Source organism: Zootermopsis nevadensis, unplaced genomic scaffold, assembly GCF_977971745.1.
Source record: "Zootermopsis nevadensis isolate Lab colony 2312 unplaced genomic scaffold, Znev_1.0 Znev_ptg000028l, whole genome shotgun sequence".
Classification (NCBI taxonomy): Eukaryota; Metazoa; Arthropoda; class Insecta; order Blattodea; family Termopsidae; genus Zootermopsis; species Zootermopsis nevadensis.
In genome coordinates this window covers 18,956,757-18,972,239 of record NW_028259160.1, presented here as the reverse complement: position 1 = coordinate 18,972,239, position 15,483 = coordinate 18,956,757, and the positions used below count along the sequence as shown (strand labels likewise).

General features: G+C 39.9%; 1 protein-coding gene across 4 annotated transcripts in view; it reads left to right on the top strand.

Moving 5' to 3' along the window:
• The window catches only part of LOC147872386 (uncharacterized), a 61,814-nt gene that overhangs the window by 1,282 nt on the left and 45,049 nt on the right, over window positions 1–15,483 (top strand). The window lies entirely within an intron of this gene.

Below are 15,483 nucleotides of genomic sequence, written 5' to 3'. Positions count from 1 at the left end.
ACTGCTTTATCTTACTGTTTGGGCAGAAATCGCAACTCTCCCAGGGATAACTTATTATTTGTTGTGTTTGGAAGTGACCACCGGGCGCCAGTCTGTCGCCTGGTGGGATGCCAATACTTGGAGCGGGATCCATAAGCATCTGGGATGCTACAAATAACACAGGGCAACAATTTTTCACTTTTTCCCGGTAACATGGACAATTTTCAGTTTTCTTTACTAATTTTGGGGCGCTCATTTCAAATATGACCTTGAAAAACACCCAACACGTAAGATTTTTACTTTTTCTCGTTTCCGAATACAGTACAAAGTTTAGCCCACTACTAATGTCATGTTTATGGGTTTATTTACAAAGCTGCTGGTAGTTTTCTTCCTTTCGCTTTCCAAGGAAACCTTTCACCACACATACAAAGGATTTCCACGCTGCGAGTTCTTTAGCAGAAAGTCTGGTTTCAAAATTTCCATCGTCCAACAGTTTTCTGATCTGAGGCCCGACAAAAATTCCTTCTTTCAATTTGGCATCACGGCCTTCAAGCTGAACTTTGACGAATCTGTAAATAGTAGACATTCTTATGGATCATAAATGACTCCTATTTCTTTCATAAGACCATTAATGTCATTACAATAGCATGTGCTTAAACGTCAAAACTCACACTTAAAGTGAGGTTATGGGAGACTGCCAGTGTAGCCAACCAGCAAAAAATATCCCTATGGAATCAAGAAATTCACTCATTTGGTAGAAGTTAAGACAAAATAACACAAAAATGGTACGTAATGGAAACTTTTTAAGGTCATATTTGAATTTAGCGCAAAAATACAATATGAAACAAATATTTTCATCCATGTTACTGAAACATTGTTGACAAGTGTAATCAGACTTAGATTTTGTAAATTTCTTAAGAGACGCATTCTTCTTTCTAATGTAATAGACAAAAGTTTTGGAAAACCAACGAGGATAGGTAGAATTTTTGGGTTTTGCAAAGGGAACGGCTAGGTTGATAGCCTTGGACACAGTAGCCGTGAGATTATTAACTGCAGCATCAACAGAATTTTCATTGAGAACGCAAGACCAGTCCTTGTTTACTAGGGCATCATAAGGTAATAAATAGTCTCCTTTGCCGTAATTGCGTCGAGGCGTAAGCGAAGTTTATTGACAGTCAAGAATTGATTTAAGATTAAGGACAAGAGGCGAATGATAGTGGTCAGGAGGCACCAGCGAGTGAGTAGAAAGAGAAATGCTGAGATCGCTGATGTTAGTAAAGACAAGGTCGAGCAATGCATTCTTTGGAGGAGCGCGGCTGTTGGGCAGATTAAGGCCAAGAAAGCTCGAGGTGGCGTAAAGAGAATTACCTTTAATTTTGTTACAATAGTAAGAATTAGAAGAAGGGGTGCCGTTTAGCCAGTCGTAATCGGGAGCATTAAAATCTCCTAACATGACCACCCGATAGAAATGCGAGTTTAGATTTACTTCTAAAGAGTTTAGATAATTTTCAATTACTTTTATATCGCAATCCTGGGCAAAGTTATGATTCCACGTAAGCAGACTATGGTTTCAACCCCCACATACTCTTCAATCGTTTCCAGATCATGCCTTCGTTTAACGACGCACAACGACTTTGAGAATGCAATCAGCGCTCCGCCTCCCCGTTTTTTATTGGAGTTTAAGTAATCTCTATTGGCACGAAACACGAAATAAGATTCAGGAAAAATATTTTAACTTAATATAGAGTCATTAAGCCAGGTTTCCGTAATGCAGTAAATTCCGGACGTTATAGCGAAAACATTGTCAATGAAGTGACTGCATTTGGTTCTTAGACCCCTGACATTTTGATGAAATATATCAAAATCGCAGTAGTCGAGAGCCATAATCAGTGGGAATCTGAGCCGCCTCCAGGCACAGGAGCCCCACAGCCTGACTCTGTTGACCTGACAGGCGTGCTCGAGGAGTAGAATGGAGCAATAAGGCAACCATTTGGCCACACACCAGTATTAATTAGTGGAAAATCATATTCATTGACCGAAACGTGAAAAGAGTAATAACTACTGAATTTTGTTTTAAGCCTGGTGCACACCAAATTCTTAAGGCGTAATTGCTCCTTTAATGAGGTTTCAATATCTAAAGTCGTGATCTCAGGACTAAACCGTGAAACGAACAGGGCCATAGACCTCTCTTTCTTAGAGATTACAGGCAGAGAGGCAGAGTTTCGGACCCCAATTAAGGGCTGCTTAGTCGTTTTGACCGCCGGGGTTCCTTTTGCTGTTCACCGTTATAAAGCCTTCAGAGCCAACCTGCGTTGAAGACTCCTTGGGTTGTAAACCCGTGTCCTTGTAGGATTCAAAGCCCGCTACATCCACCGGTAGGAGTCTGGACAATTGTTCCGCCCGTTTCCGTTCGTCCAATATGGCAACTTTACCCTCCACATAGCCAACCAACTTCCGAAGCTCCTTGTAGGATCGTGGGCGTTCCAAAAATGCCGACTGCGCCAAGATGTTCGGGTGCATGTTCATTACAACACGATCCACTACTTGTTCGGTGGCGGCATACCTCAAAAATTCCGCCGCTTTAATGATCTCATCAATAAATGTTCGTAAAGGGTCGTTGCGCCCTTGGAATCTGCCGACAATTAATTCCCTGACTAACCTCTCCCTAATCACAAATGGGAAGTATTCATCTAGTACCTCAAGCTTGCATTGCTCCCATGAATCTCCTCGCCCGATACACTCCCCCAAAAAGGTCAACATGTTCCCTTTTACTCGGGGCAACAGGCGGACCATAAATGCCCTAACCGAAAGCAGGTGAAGATCGTACACAGCTTTCACCTCTGAAAAAAATTTCCAAATGGCTTTCGGATCGTCAGACTCTAAACACTCCACATTTTTCAATAGTTCTGACAGTATGGAAGAATCATTTTCCGGCAGAGCCACACGAGAGCCCGATTCCTCACCCCGACTAAAAGAACCCTGTCGAGATACCTCATCTTCCACCGAAATGCGTCCGTGTTTCACGAAGTCCTATGCTTGCCCTGTTTAACAAAGACTGACACGCGCTCACGTAACTCACGAATGCCCCATTCGTTACACTGCTGCACCAAAACAGGTCGCGACCAGTGGTAGATCTCCGAGGCAGTACAACGTCTGAAGTACACTGCAATCAAACGCGGTCGTCAAGCGAACCCACGCTCAGAACTGAGATCGTTCCAAGATGGAAAATAATGAACCACGCTCTGCTACCATTTGATCCGCCCTCCACAACCTCTGGGTTCTGGGCCCAGCACGCTTCCACTGCGCTGCTACTTTGCGCGACGAAAGGGTTTAAGATAGAAAGTGCATGAGCACTGGCAGCGATGCTACTCAAATACTGCTTCAAGTATTCGTTGTACATTCAGAGGCCGAATGTTCAGTCGTGTAGTGGAAGTAGCAGCGATCGTTTGTTGTATTGAGAATGTTGAAACGAAAAATGTCCCCCTACACCGGAATATTATTGCTAAAGGTTTCAGTACACACTCGTATATTGTGGTACCAATTTTAAATATTCTCTCTTCCTGGTCTTTTAGAAATGTGTATTTGTGAGTAGTGGGTGACCAGCCCAGTGCCTCCACACAATTTCTGCTCAATCGTGATATTTGACTGCTAGAGCCATCTAGTAGGAATCAGGAGATATGTGGGTGAAAAATGGCCGCTGAATTTTGCTGACGAAACATCCCGTTCATGCTTTTTCGTGCCGTAAATCTACGTAATTGGACCGCCAGCTTTACTTCCCCTCCGAAAGAGAACATGCTCAAGGAAGCCTTCCTCGACGTCAATTCGAGCCGGCATGTCGACGGCGTGGCCCATCATCTGGCTCAAGAGCTTGCACCGCCTGCACTTTGTATGCGTACAGTCTCAGATTTTGTGGATGGTCCAATTGTCTGGCGGCGGTGCGAATGGACTCTCCAGGGCTACGGACAAATGCACCACGCACACGTTCAATGTGCTTTGTGGGCGACTGCCAGCCGCCATAAATTTCCTGTGCCACTCACGAATTGTGGGTCTTGATGGCGGTTCCCTTCCATATTTGGTCCTGAACTTGCGCTGCACCTGCGTATCTGATCTTGTCTCGATAAACCAGGATACACATTGTGCCTCCTCCTCTGGAGTAGCCGTTTCCTGTAATGTTAGATGTCAGTCGAAGTGCAGACACCTGCAATTAACAAAAGTTATGTTATCAATCCGGTGTTTTGCACGTTTTCTCTCGTGGCAAGATTCACCTTTCAATGCAAGCGTTGTTATGCCACCGATCAACCCTCTCGGCAGGACTGATAGGACGGGCGTCACTGGGTGGGGGAGTCGTACATCTGACCCAATAATAAAACACCCATCACTAATCTACTAATATAATTGCATAATAATTAAAATACAACGTCCGAACCAGGACCAACTAGTGCACGTCACCAACCAACGGACAATAATAGGTTCCACTCACCCCAGCTGCAAATCACCGCAGTTTCCTCATTTTTGGCCACCAGTGACACAGATTCCTCCTTCAGTTGTTGCACCAAACAAGAGAAACGACGCGAGATAATCTCGCGCTTATATAGAAATTTTAGGGACGCTTATGATGGTGTGCGCCCTAGGAACCGCCCTGAAATTATCGCCTCTGATTAGCCAAAATTACTCCATGTCCATATATGGAAGACTGTTCCACACGCCATGTCCATATATGGGAGGCACGTGCGTGCGTTGTTTAGTTTACATGGAGACCCTTTTTTTAAAGCTAACGCAGCACGCAGCTGTGGAGTGAACCTTACCACTGCATCGCCATTAAAATTCCGATGGCTACCCCAGCCTTCACACCAAACGTGGGGTAACTACAGTCCAAATTAACCAGTTCAAAAACATGGGGTTCAAGTAAGGGTGAAAAGGGGTTCAGGCACAACAGCGTCCTATCCGGGAGGGCGTTGTAGAAAAGTCCCGTCCCATCCGCATTATAAATGCCCCGCGGCTCATATCCCTCCAGCAGTCTCTCGAGCACAGCTCCGTTCTTTCCATATCCACAGCAGCACTTTCGCCGGCTAACTTCTTGTAAACCATACCATTCCAGTTCTCTTGCAATCCTGAGCCCAATGGCCACGAGACTCGCAGACAGAACACGCAGGGGTCTGGTTCATCTCTAGTGTTCCTTGTTACTTTTCCCGGCTTGTCGTGTACGTGAGAGTTTCTGCGGTAGGCGTGAAGTTAGCTGAACTGACGAATTCACCACGTATCTTTTGTGTGGTAAGGGCAGCCTCCACTTCTTCGCCTAGGAATTCCATTAGCCCGAAAATATCGGCTTCCCTTTTCACTTGAATGATCCAACGTCACCAATTTCGTCGGAGAAGGCGCGGAATATCTTCGGAGCCAACACTCGACCATGTCCGTTAACGTCTTCTCCAAGAGAACGAAGGGCGTGGATGCTGCGATTGCATTCAATGTACGTAGTGTTCAGCGCTCCGTAGTGGCGTGCTGGATGGGCCTTATGTCTTCCAGGTAGTCTAAGTGAGCCTGTATTATTCTGCTCTTGTCACCGTAGCGGGCTATGAGTATTTTCTTCCTTTCTTCATAAGTTTCGCGACTACCAGGTGTTTTGGTTCGTCCTCCAAGTATCCGCGCAGAAGTACGTGTTTATTTATTGTTGATAGTGTGGGATCGATATCGATCGAAGGCTCGAACTGTACCCAGAATCGGGAACATTTTTCAACGTTTCCAGAAAATGGCTCAAGTTTAATTGGCGGTAGTCTGACTTAGCTCGTCGCTGGGATTGGAGCTGTCGCCCTGAGAGATTGCGAATCCGTGAATCCAACACTCGCTGTTGACGATGCAAATTTCCTCTCAGTTGCCCTTGAGGCCTTTCGAATCGCACGTTTGGCTTAGTCGATATATTCCTCACATCTTTCCGCGTCAGCCGTGTACTCACTATCGGATAGTAGGTCGTCAATAGCGTCATCTAAACTGATTAGACGAGTCTGTCCCGTTAATGCTCTCGCAGACGTCAAATGATGTGTCGTACATGTCCGCCTGAATTCGAATGGCTTTGAAGACAATTCGTCGTTCACGAATTCTCTGCACATTAAATTATTAATAAGTAATTGTCCTGAAGTAGATTTTGTAATGCAACTTACCTCACGCTGATCTGTTTGTTACTCTCTTCTGGATGTTTGATAGCCATCATCTTCCTCCATTCATTCGAGAAGACCATGAATTCGTTTGGCGGTCTAGTTACTCTCTGATTCCGCACAACAGCAAGATGCCACTTTGGTGTTTGTTTGCCATGTTTTCCTTTCCTGTTCTGTTGACACTGTTTCTTTGGCTGCACTGGTATTTTCTGCTGGTGGTAAGCCTGGTGCATGTTGAAATCTTGCTGTTGCTGACTATTGCCAATAATGTGGTCTATATTTCCTTTAAGATTAAGCAGCATAAGTACATTGCTTATGAAATTAAATAAATAATTGTTCAGGAAAATGAAAGGTGCGTTTTGTGTGGACGTGGAGTAGTACTGTCACTTTGTTCATGTCGTCTCTTCTGCGCCACTCTCTGCAACAAAACAAATGTCAGTTCCCTGCGATAGTTTGTTCAATTTATACCTTCACTTTTCTTAACGCTTAAATTCATAACTGTCAGGAGTGATTTACAAAGAAAGAAATGGAAGCACACCACACAAATTTAACATACAGGGCAAAAAGCTGTTTTCATCCTTGATGTACATGTACAAGGAATTCCTAAAAAAGAAAAAACAAATCACTCTACCCTTTTGCTACTGACTTGTAAACTAAAATAACAGACACTAATAATAACTGCATCTGTTACTTTCATGCCATTCTTGCATTCTGTGAGCCACCTATTAGGGCACGCCGTAGATTGTGTACCAAATTGTTACCACGAGGGGCGTATATAACCTGAATTATGTGATCCTTGATGTTGGTGGCTCCAAGGTTACACTTCGGCCCGTTCCTAATATTCTCCCTGGAGGTCGATGCACCATTGTCATCTCTCTGGCAATTTCCGTATTGCCTCACGAAACCATTGTTTGGGGGTGTCTCGTACCCACTAATTGTAAGATTTGACTTGTTGTCAAGTTCTGCATTGAGCCAAGTTTCGCTGCGCTTTGACATGAAAGGAAACTGCTATTACCCTTAAGATTTGTCTGACCCTGCTTGTCCCTGGGTTCTATAACCGACATTTATGACTGGTTTCTAAGCTCTCCATATTCTCTATGCGGGGTTCTGGTTGTTTCCTTTACAATACACGATGAATTTGCGAATGGTGTATCGACGACTTACGTTAGGATCTCCCATTCGTATTTTTTCTTTAATGCGTGAATGGCCGTATCTTGGCTCTGGTAGTCGATGTTTTTCAATTCCCGTTTTAGGGACTGGTCTGCACGGAGATTTAGTGGCGGGACCATCAAATCATTTGGCCTTGTTATTTCCTTGATCTCCTGCTTTGGCAGACCTGCTGGGTGTCGACTTAATGCATCTGGGAAATGGTTTTTGGATCCCTTAATATAGCAGATATCCAATTCATATTCCTGCAGTTCCAGGGTCCATCGGGATATCCTATTAGATGTCAGCATACATCTTTGTAGGAATGACAGGGCTTTGTTGTAATAATAATAATACTTTATTTCCTGTAGATCAAAAATACATTGATATAGGATATGTCAATCTATATTATACATTATCAAAATACAATAATGATTATAATATAATCCCATTGGAGATATAGCATTATACACATTAGATTATCCGTAGCCAATATTCGAAAATTCTTCATTAAGATAGTCTTCTAGAGAATAGTAACACCCCTTAATAAGAAAGTTCTTCAATTCCTTCTTAAACTGATTGTTATTTCTTATTTGTTTTATTATGGTAGGCAGTTTGTTATAGAAGAAACAACCTGCTACAGACGGTTTGCTATTATAAAGTTCTAACTCATGTACATATTTATGATAGTCATTATTATTTTTTGTGTTATATGTATGTACTTGTTTGTTTACAGTGCAGACACACTTTTCTTTTGCATATAAAATGGTTTCTTGAATGTATAACGAGTATACTGTTAATATCTTTAAATGCCTAAAACTATCTCTGCACGATTCAATTGGTTTTAAACCTGCTGTGTACCTTACTGCCCTTTTTTGAAGAGTAAAAATTCGTCGAGTGAGTACTTTAGCACTCTGTCCCCATACGACGATTCCGTAAGACAAAAAGGGATAAATCAAACCATAATACAACACTCTTCTTTCATTTAGACTAAGTATTTTAGAGAGTCTATTAATTATAAATAGGTTACTACCACTTATATCTTAATTGCATCATGCTTGTGTTTCAATACAATACTTTTATTTTCCGTCGTTTACACAAGCTTATTGTTAAAATCATATAAAATCATATAAAATTTCACATAAAATTGTTACATTTTAAAATTGACGACATGTTTCGATATACAATCTTATCATCGTCAGGTCTATCAAAATTAAAATTAAAATCTGGTGTATCTGTTGCTCTGCTTATATTGTTTTTGTTTTTACTCGTTTTTACTACATCTCCAGGCTTCTTCGATTTTATTTTTGGAGACGCGCCTGGGTGCCTATATCGGGTTGTGTATGAGGTGCGTGTCCGTTGTTATTGAATGGCAGACAGTAACTCTGCCATTCAATAACAACGGACACGCACCTCATACACAACCCGATATAGGCACCCAGGCGCGTCTCCAAAAATAAAATCGAAGAAGCCTGGAGATGTAGTAAAAACGAGTAAAAACAAAAACAATATAAGCAGAGCAACAGATACACCAGATTTTAATTTTAATTTTGATAGACCTGACGATGATAAGATTGTATATCGAAACATGTCGTCAATTTTAAAATGTAACAATTTTATGTGAAATTTTATATGATTTTATATGATTTTAACAATAAGCTTGTGTAAACGACGGAAAATAAAAGTATTGTAGGTTACTACCAATTCTACTACATATTCTTTCAATGTGTACTTCCCAACTCAGGGTGCAATCAATCACAACTCCCAGGAAGTTGGTATTTTTTACTTTAACTATTTCATATTCTTTATTAAAAAATTTTGATTACTTTCCTCCCTACACTGTTTTGTCCGGAAAAAATATAATGTGTTTTAGTTGTGTTTATAAATAAATTGTTTATCTCAAAATACTGCTCTACCAAGTCCGTATTGAATAAGGTTACCTTATGGAGTTCATTCATATCCCGATCCATATTCAATATTGATGTGTCATCAGCAAACATTAATGTTCTGCCTTGTGTTAGGTGTGCAATATCATTTACATATAAAATAAAAAGTAATGGACCTAGGACAGAACCTTGAGGATCTCCATATCTAACTGGAAGGCTACTTGACAAATATTCTTTCATTTGATTGTTTGCTACATGTGAGACTTTTACTTGTTGAGTTCTATTTGTGAGATAGGATTTAATTAGCTTTGTGGTGTGCCACGAACTCCATATTTGTATAATTTATCCATGAGGATGTTATGTTCAATATAATCAAATGCTTTTGATAAATCTAATATTAAACAATTGCACTTTATTTTATTATTTAGATTTTAAATTATATTTTCAATAATTGCGGCAATTGCATCATTTGAAAATTTATTTTTCCTAAATCCAAACTGAGATTTATTAAGTATATTGTGTTTATCTAAGAAACAAATTAGCTGATTAGCTATTACCTTTTCCAGAACTTTTGAAAGAGCTGGAACAAGAGTAATTGGACGATAATTATTTGCATTTTCTTTCGCCCCTTTTTAGTAAATTGGTTTAACAACTGATGTTTTTAATGTAGATGGGAAGATGCCTTCTCTAATTGATGCATTGATCAGTTCTAGTAGTGGTCTTATCATGTAAGGTACGCATTTATTTAATAAATAGGGAGAGATATCATCAAGTCCTGCTGATTTTTTATTCTCAAAACCCTGAATTAATTTAATCAATTCAGTCTCAGTTATTTCTAATAAGACCAATGAATCTTTTATACTTAGTATATATACTATTACTAGTTTGTGGAGGCATCAAATTTTTATCAAGTATGAGTTTACTAACAGTTTCTAAGAAAGTACTATTAAAAATATTACATATTCTGCTCGGACTTGTAACTGTTTCATTTCCTGCTTGAAGGTTAATATTACAAGTCAATGTATTATTTAAAGAACCTCTTTCTCTATTTACAAATTTCCACAATACTCTAGGAGTGTTGTTTACACTAGTTATAATGTGCTGGATGTAGTTTGCTTTTGCATTTTTTATTACTACATTATATTCCTTTTTATATATTTTATACTTGTCTCTATGTTCCTTAATCTTACTTTGCATGTAAAGATCATATAATTTTTTTAATTTTGTTATAGCTGTAATAACATCATTATTTATCCAAGGAACATTTAAAGTACTTACAATATTTCTTCTAACTTTTGGACAGACTGTATTAAAATAATAGTTAAAAATACTAGGGAAAGAATCCCATTTTTCTCTACATCATTATCACAGAACACTTCAGTCCAAGTTTCATTTTTTATTAAAGACCAAAGGCCTATTACATTGGCTTCTGATACATTCCTGCCCTCTCTATAGCATCTAATTTGTTGTGGTACAGTCATATTAATAGTTACACATTGAGCATAGTGATCTGAGAGTAGGCTGTTTATTACATCAGTGAAATAGCCGTGTGAAGGCAAGTTAGTAATGATTTGGTCTATAATTGTTGCCGTACTTATAGTTACTCGAGTGGGTATATTAATTGTCATAGTCAGATTAAAAGCATTTATAACATCTAGTAACTGTTTGTGGTCAAACCCATCTTCTTGAGTATTTATGTTAAAATCACCTACTATTATAATTTAACAATCTTTCTGTACTAATTGCTCAAGAATACCTGTTAACTGAATGAAAAATTCATGTAATACACCACCTGGTGATCGATATAATGCAATAATTTTTTTTCTCTTTCACCTGTTTGTTCTATACCAGCAGCTTCAAATGTTTTTTCTGTAATCCATTTCACTGTTTTATATTGTAATAAATTCTTAGAGCTATAAATAGCTATCCCACCGCCTTTATGTTCTTTTCTACAGAAGTTGTAGGCTACAGTGTAACCTTCTAATGTACATTGAATTATTTCATCATCTTTAAGACCCTGTTCAGAAATGGCCAGGATGTCTGGTGTGGAAGTTAGGAGGAATGCTGTAAATAGTTCAGTTTTATTTCTGAGATACTGTGCATTTTGATGTATTATTTTAAATTGTTGACTGGATTGAGTTTTTTTAATTTGTAATGACTGCAACCATTGTGGTCCAGTCTTCTTTATTAGTTTCCCTTACTTAAAAAACCTAAGGCTATCACTTCAGAGTTGATTTCTCTATTATTACCTATTATTTTACTTATTTCTTGAGTGACATACTCTTTACCTACTCTATTTAAATGCTGTCCATGCCTTGTATGATAAGCTATAATTATATTGCTGAAGTCCAGCACTTTTATATTTCTAAATCTTTTACATAGCTTGTTTATGTCCATATTTGCTTTTATAATTTCCTTATTGACTACTGATTCTTTTATTAAATCATGCCTAATTGGTATATTAAAAACCACAACATTCGTACTGGTCAGTGCAGCAAGTGTTCTCTCTATAGAATTTATACAATTCTTTGTCTCATTTCTAGCAATGTCATTGGCACCTCCCATAATTACTACATAGTCCTGATGAGAGCCTAATGATGAACAATCTCTTAAACAATTCTTAAATACACCTTTTATCTTAGCACTAGGCCTCACTTCACCATACACCTGAGACATCAACATTGTTTTTACAGAGCGACGTAGATATATCACGACCGTAGCTATCACTGTAGAACATCAGTTTATTTTTATTTTTCAAAGCATTTACCTTTGGGCAAATTGATGCTTTCCTTGATTGCGTGTCGTCAACAACTTCATTTAGTGCACTAAACTTGTTTCTCGTTGGAACTAGAAACGGTTGAGTAGCCTGTTTCCTTCTTTTCTCATTTCCTTTAGCTGCATAACGCAAGCCAATTTCATTCACTTGCTTTACTTGAAAACGCGTATCTTGTATTCTTTCATTCTGTAGAACAGATATTATTTCACGCAAAGACGATATTTCCTCGAACAACTAACTTACGAGGAACGTCGCTATTAAAGAGCTGTGTGGTTAAGTTCTCATTTGTCAAGTCATCGTGTGTTGAACAAAAAACACAGAACCATTCATTATTAGGTATCTTTTCCTCACATACGTTGCTACATTTATCGCAATTGTCACATAATATTCCATTTCTAACTACTTTTTTACACTTGCCACACTTATTACCTATTAAAATGTTACAGCATAATGCATCCATACGCCCACTTTCCGCCATGTGGTCTCTGTCCTATGTGATAACGTTTGTGCACAACCAGAGTTGGTCGTTGATTATACCCAGGTTCTGATAACCAAAATCCAAGTATATCTTCTTCACTAATTTATTCTACTTTTGAAGAAAAGTCAAAGTAGTTTCTTGAATGGAAACACAACGTCGTCAGAGGCCGCTTCACTAGTTGAACACCAAATATCAGCTACAGTTGCAGGTCAAGGATGATAAATTGAAGAGAAATGAAATTCAGTTGCTGCATCCATCAGAACTTCTACTTGTCTGTGTGAACTGTATGCTTCGAACTCTCCAGGGAAAAGTGCGTGGAGCCTTGTCCAAGCGAAATTCGGGAAAGTCAAGAAAGCCTGACCTACTCTATACTTAAACTTCGGACGTGTTGTAGGTGCAGTTAGCTCAATCTTCCTGAGAACCAACAAAAAGCTTATCGACAATATATTTGGAAGCTACGTGCTTGGCCTCCTCCTCTGACGATCCACACCCCATGCCAGTTTCTTGATGTTTCAAGACTTCGTCTTCATCTTGCTTACAGACAACATAGGAAAACGTCAATTGAATAAAAATTTCCTTGGATATTATCCATCGTCTAGTAAATATAAAACGTAAAACGACGTTTCGGAGATGGTACTCTATCTCCGTCTTCAGGTTCCTACACAGTTGGGCCCACTAGATAGAGCTAATCCCTATCTCCGGACAAAGTAAAAAAGTGAAAGTCCCGGAATAAAAAGACATCACCACACCATCCATCCGTGGGACGTAAAAGAATAGAAAGTAGAAATCAAAATTCATTAAACACGATTAAGCGGGGAAAAAAAGAAGAAAAAACCTCACAAAAGGTGGGAATAAATACGCATGAATATTAATTCGAAAATCGATGCACAACTTGGACTTCTTCAGAGATGACAGGTGTCCAAATAGGAGATAAATCCAAACTAGGCTGGCTGATAGGATTGGCAAGTAGTGCCATGTGTGCCGCCTCCTTGTATTTTCTGTAGACGGTATTGGGTTCTATTAATAACACCCTGGCTCCATCCCAACAGACATGATCTTCTTCGTACGCATGTTAGGCCAATCTGGATTTCTCCAGCAGGCCCTGTCTGAAAATATATTTGTGTTCCTTTAAGCGTACCTTCAGAGTTCTGATGGTTTCGCCGATATACCATCTACCGCAATCACACGGGATTCCATACACACACTGCCTAGTCTGTCTCTCGACTGTTCTGGGTCTCATGGACATCAATAAACCACGGAGAGTGTGTCCGGTTTTAAAGATTGTCCTGATATTGTAACGGTTCCCAATTTCTGAGACACCTCTGACATATGGGATAACCGCCGTACCCAGAGGCGTTCTGTCAGGAGAAGGCCGGATGTTTTTTTCTTCGGACTTAATAACAGATTCAATTAACTGTCGGGGATACCCATTCAGAGATAAATCATGTTTGATGTTCTGGATTTCTCTGTTAAAATTGTTTTTATCTGGACATGCTCTATTGACCAGACTGTAAACCACTCCCCTTTTAACGTGGAGTGGGTGATTAGATTTGAAATTTAAATATCGACCAGTATGTGTGGGTTTCCTATAAACATCCGTAAGTAAACTAAAACCATTTTTCATGACTAAAACATCCAGGAACGGAATAGTACCATTGTTTTCCATCTCTATGGTGAATTGTATTGACGATCTGAGACTGTTAAGATGGTGAAAGAATTCCTGCAATCTCGCTGGACCATGCGGCCAAACCACAAATGTATCATCCACATATCTCAACCAAGTGGCTGGTTTGTGATCAGTTGTGTCTAAAGCCAAAGTTTCAAAATACTCCATATAAATATTACTAACGACTGGCGACAACGAATTCCCCATCGCCATTCCCTCCTTTTGTTGATAGAATTTTTCTTCAAATTGAAAGTAGGTAGTGGTCAAACATATCTCTAACAGTTCCTATCAGCCAGCCTAGTTTGGATTTATCTCCTATTTGGATACCTGTCATCTCTGAAGAAGTCGGGTTGGGCATCGAGTTTCGAATTAATATTCATGTGTATTTATTCCCACCTTTTGTGAGTTTTTGATTTTTTTGGCTTTATCGTGTTTAATGAATTTTGATTTCTACATACCATTCTTTTACGTCCCACGGATGGATGGTGTGGTGATGTCTTTTTATTCCGGGACTTTCACTTTTTTACTTTGTTCGGAGATAGGGATTAGCTCTATCTAGTGGGCCCAACTGTGTAGGAACCTGAGGACGGAGATAGAGTCCCATCTCCGAAACGTCGTTTTACGTTTTATATTTACTAGACGATGGATAATATCCAAGGAAATTTTTATTCAATTGACTCTTCACCATCGTCAAGAAGTTTTAGATTTGATATAGGAAAACGTGTAAGAACGTTCATGAGTAAGTCCACCCACATAGGCTGGAGCGGGCCACAGTCGTTACTTAGACGACTCCAGTGCCATACTGGCGTAGTTTGCGCTTTTGTCAGGCTTCTCGTGGGAACCAACACACAGCTTCCGTTCTACCACTAATACTTGCACTTCCTTCTTAGTTTCAAGGCTCTAGATCCACCAGATGCCTTTCAGTTGTTCAGAGTTTGTTGTCCATTTTCCCATGGGTAGCCTAATTTGCGTCATCATCGCGGTAAGTTCATGAAAGAGCATAATGGCCCCATTGTCGTCCTCGGCACCCGCTGCGAAGTTGTCCCTGAACGTGCTACTGTCTACGAGGACCGCAACCCTGGGGAACGTGGTCTTGTGCATGTTGGGGAGTTCCCTCAGCGGCGCTGACAGTATAAAGGGGCTTGAGGTCAAACCAAACGGGAGACGACTGAAAAGATACGTCGCTACTTCATCAGTCGTGTTGTGGTTTCCCTCAGTGTCTAGTGTTACATTGTACCAGAAGAATCTTGTCAGATCCCTGTCCTTGGTGTCTAAGACCTGGTTGATATTGCCGATAAGTGCCACTGGATATAGCTAGAATCGTAGGAGGAGTTTTGGTCCCATCTCCAGCACCTCATTGAGTGAGGGTTCGTTGTCTTCGTGCGAGGACGCGTCGAACACAA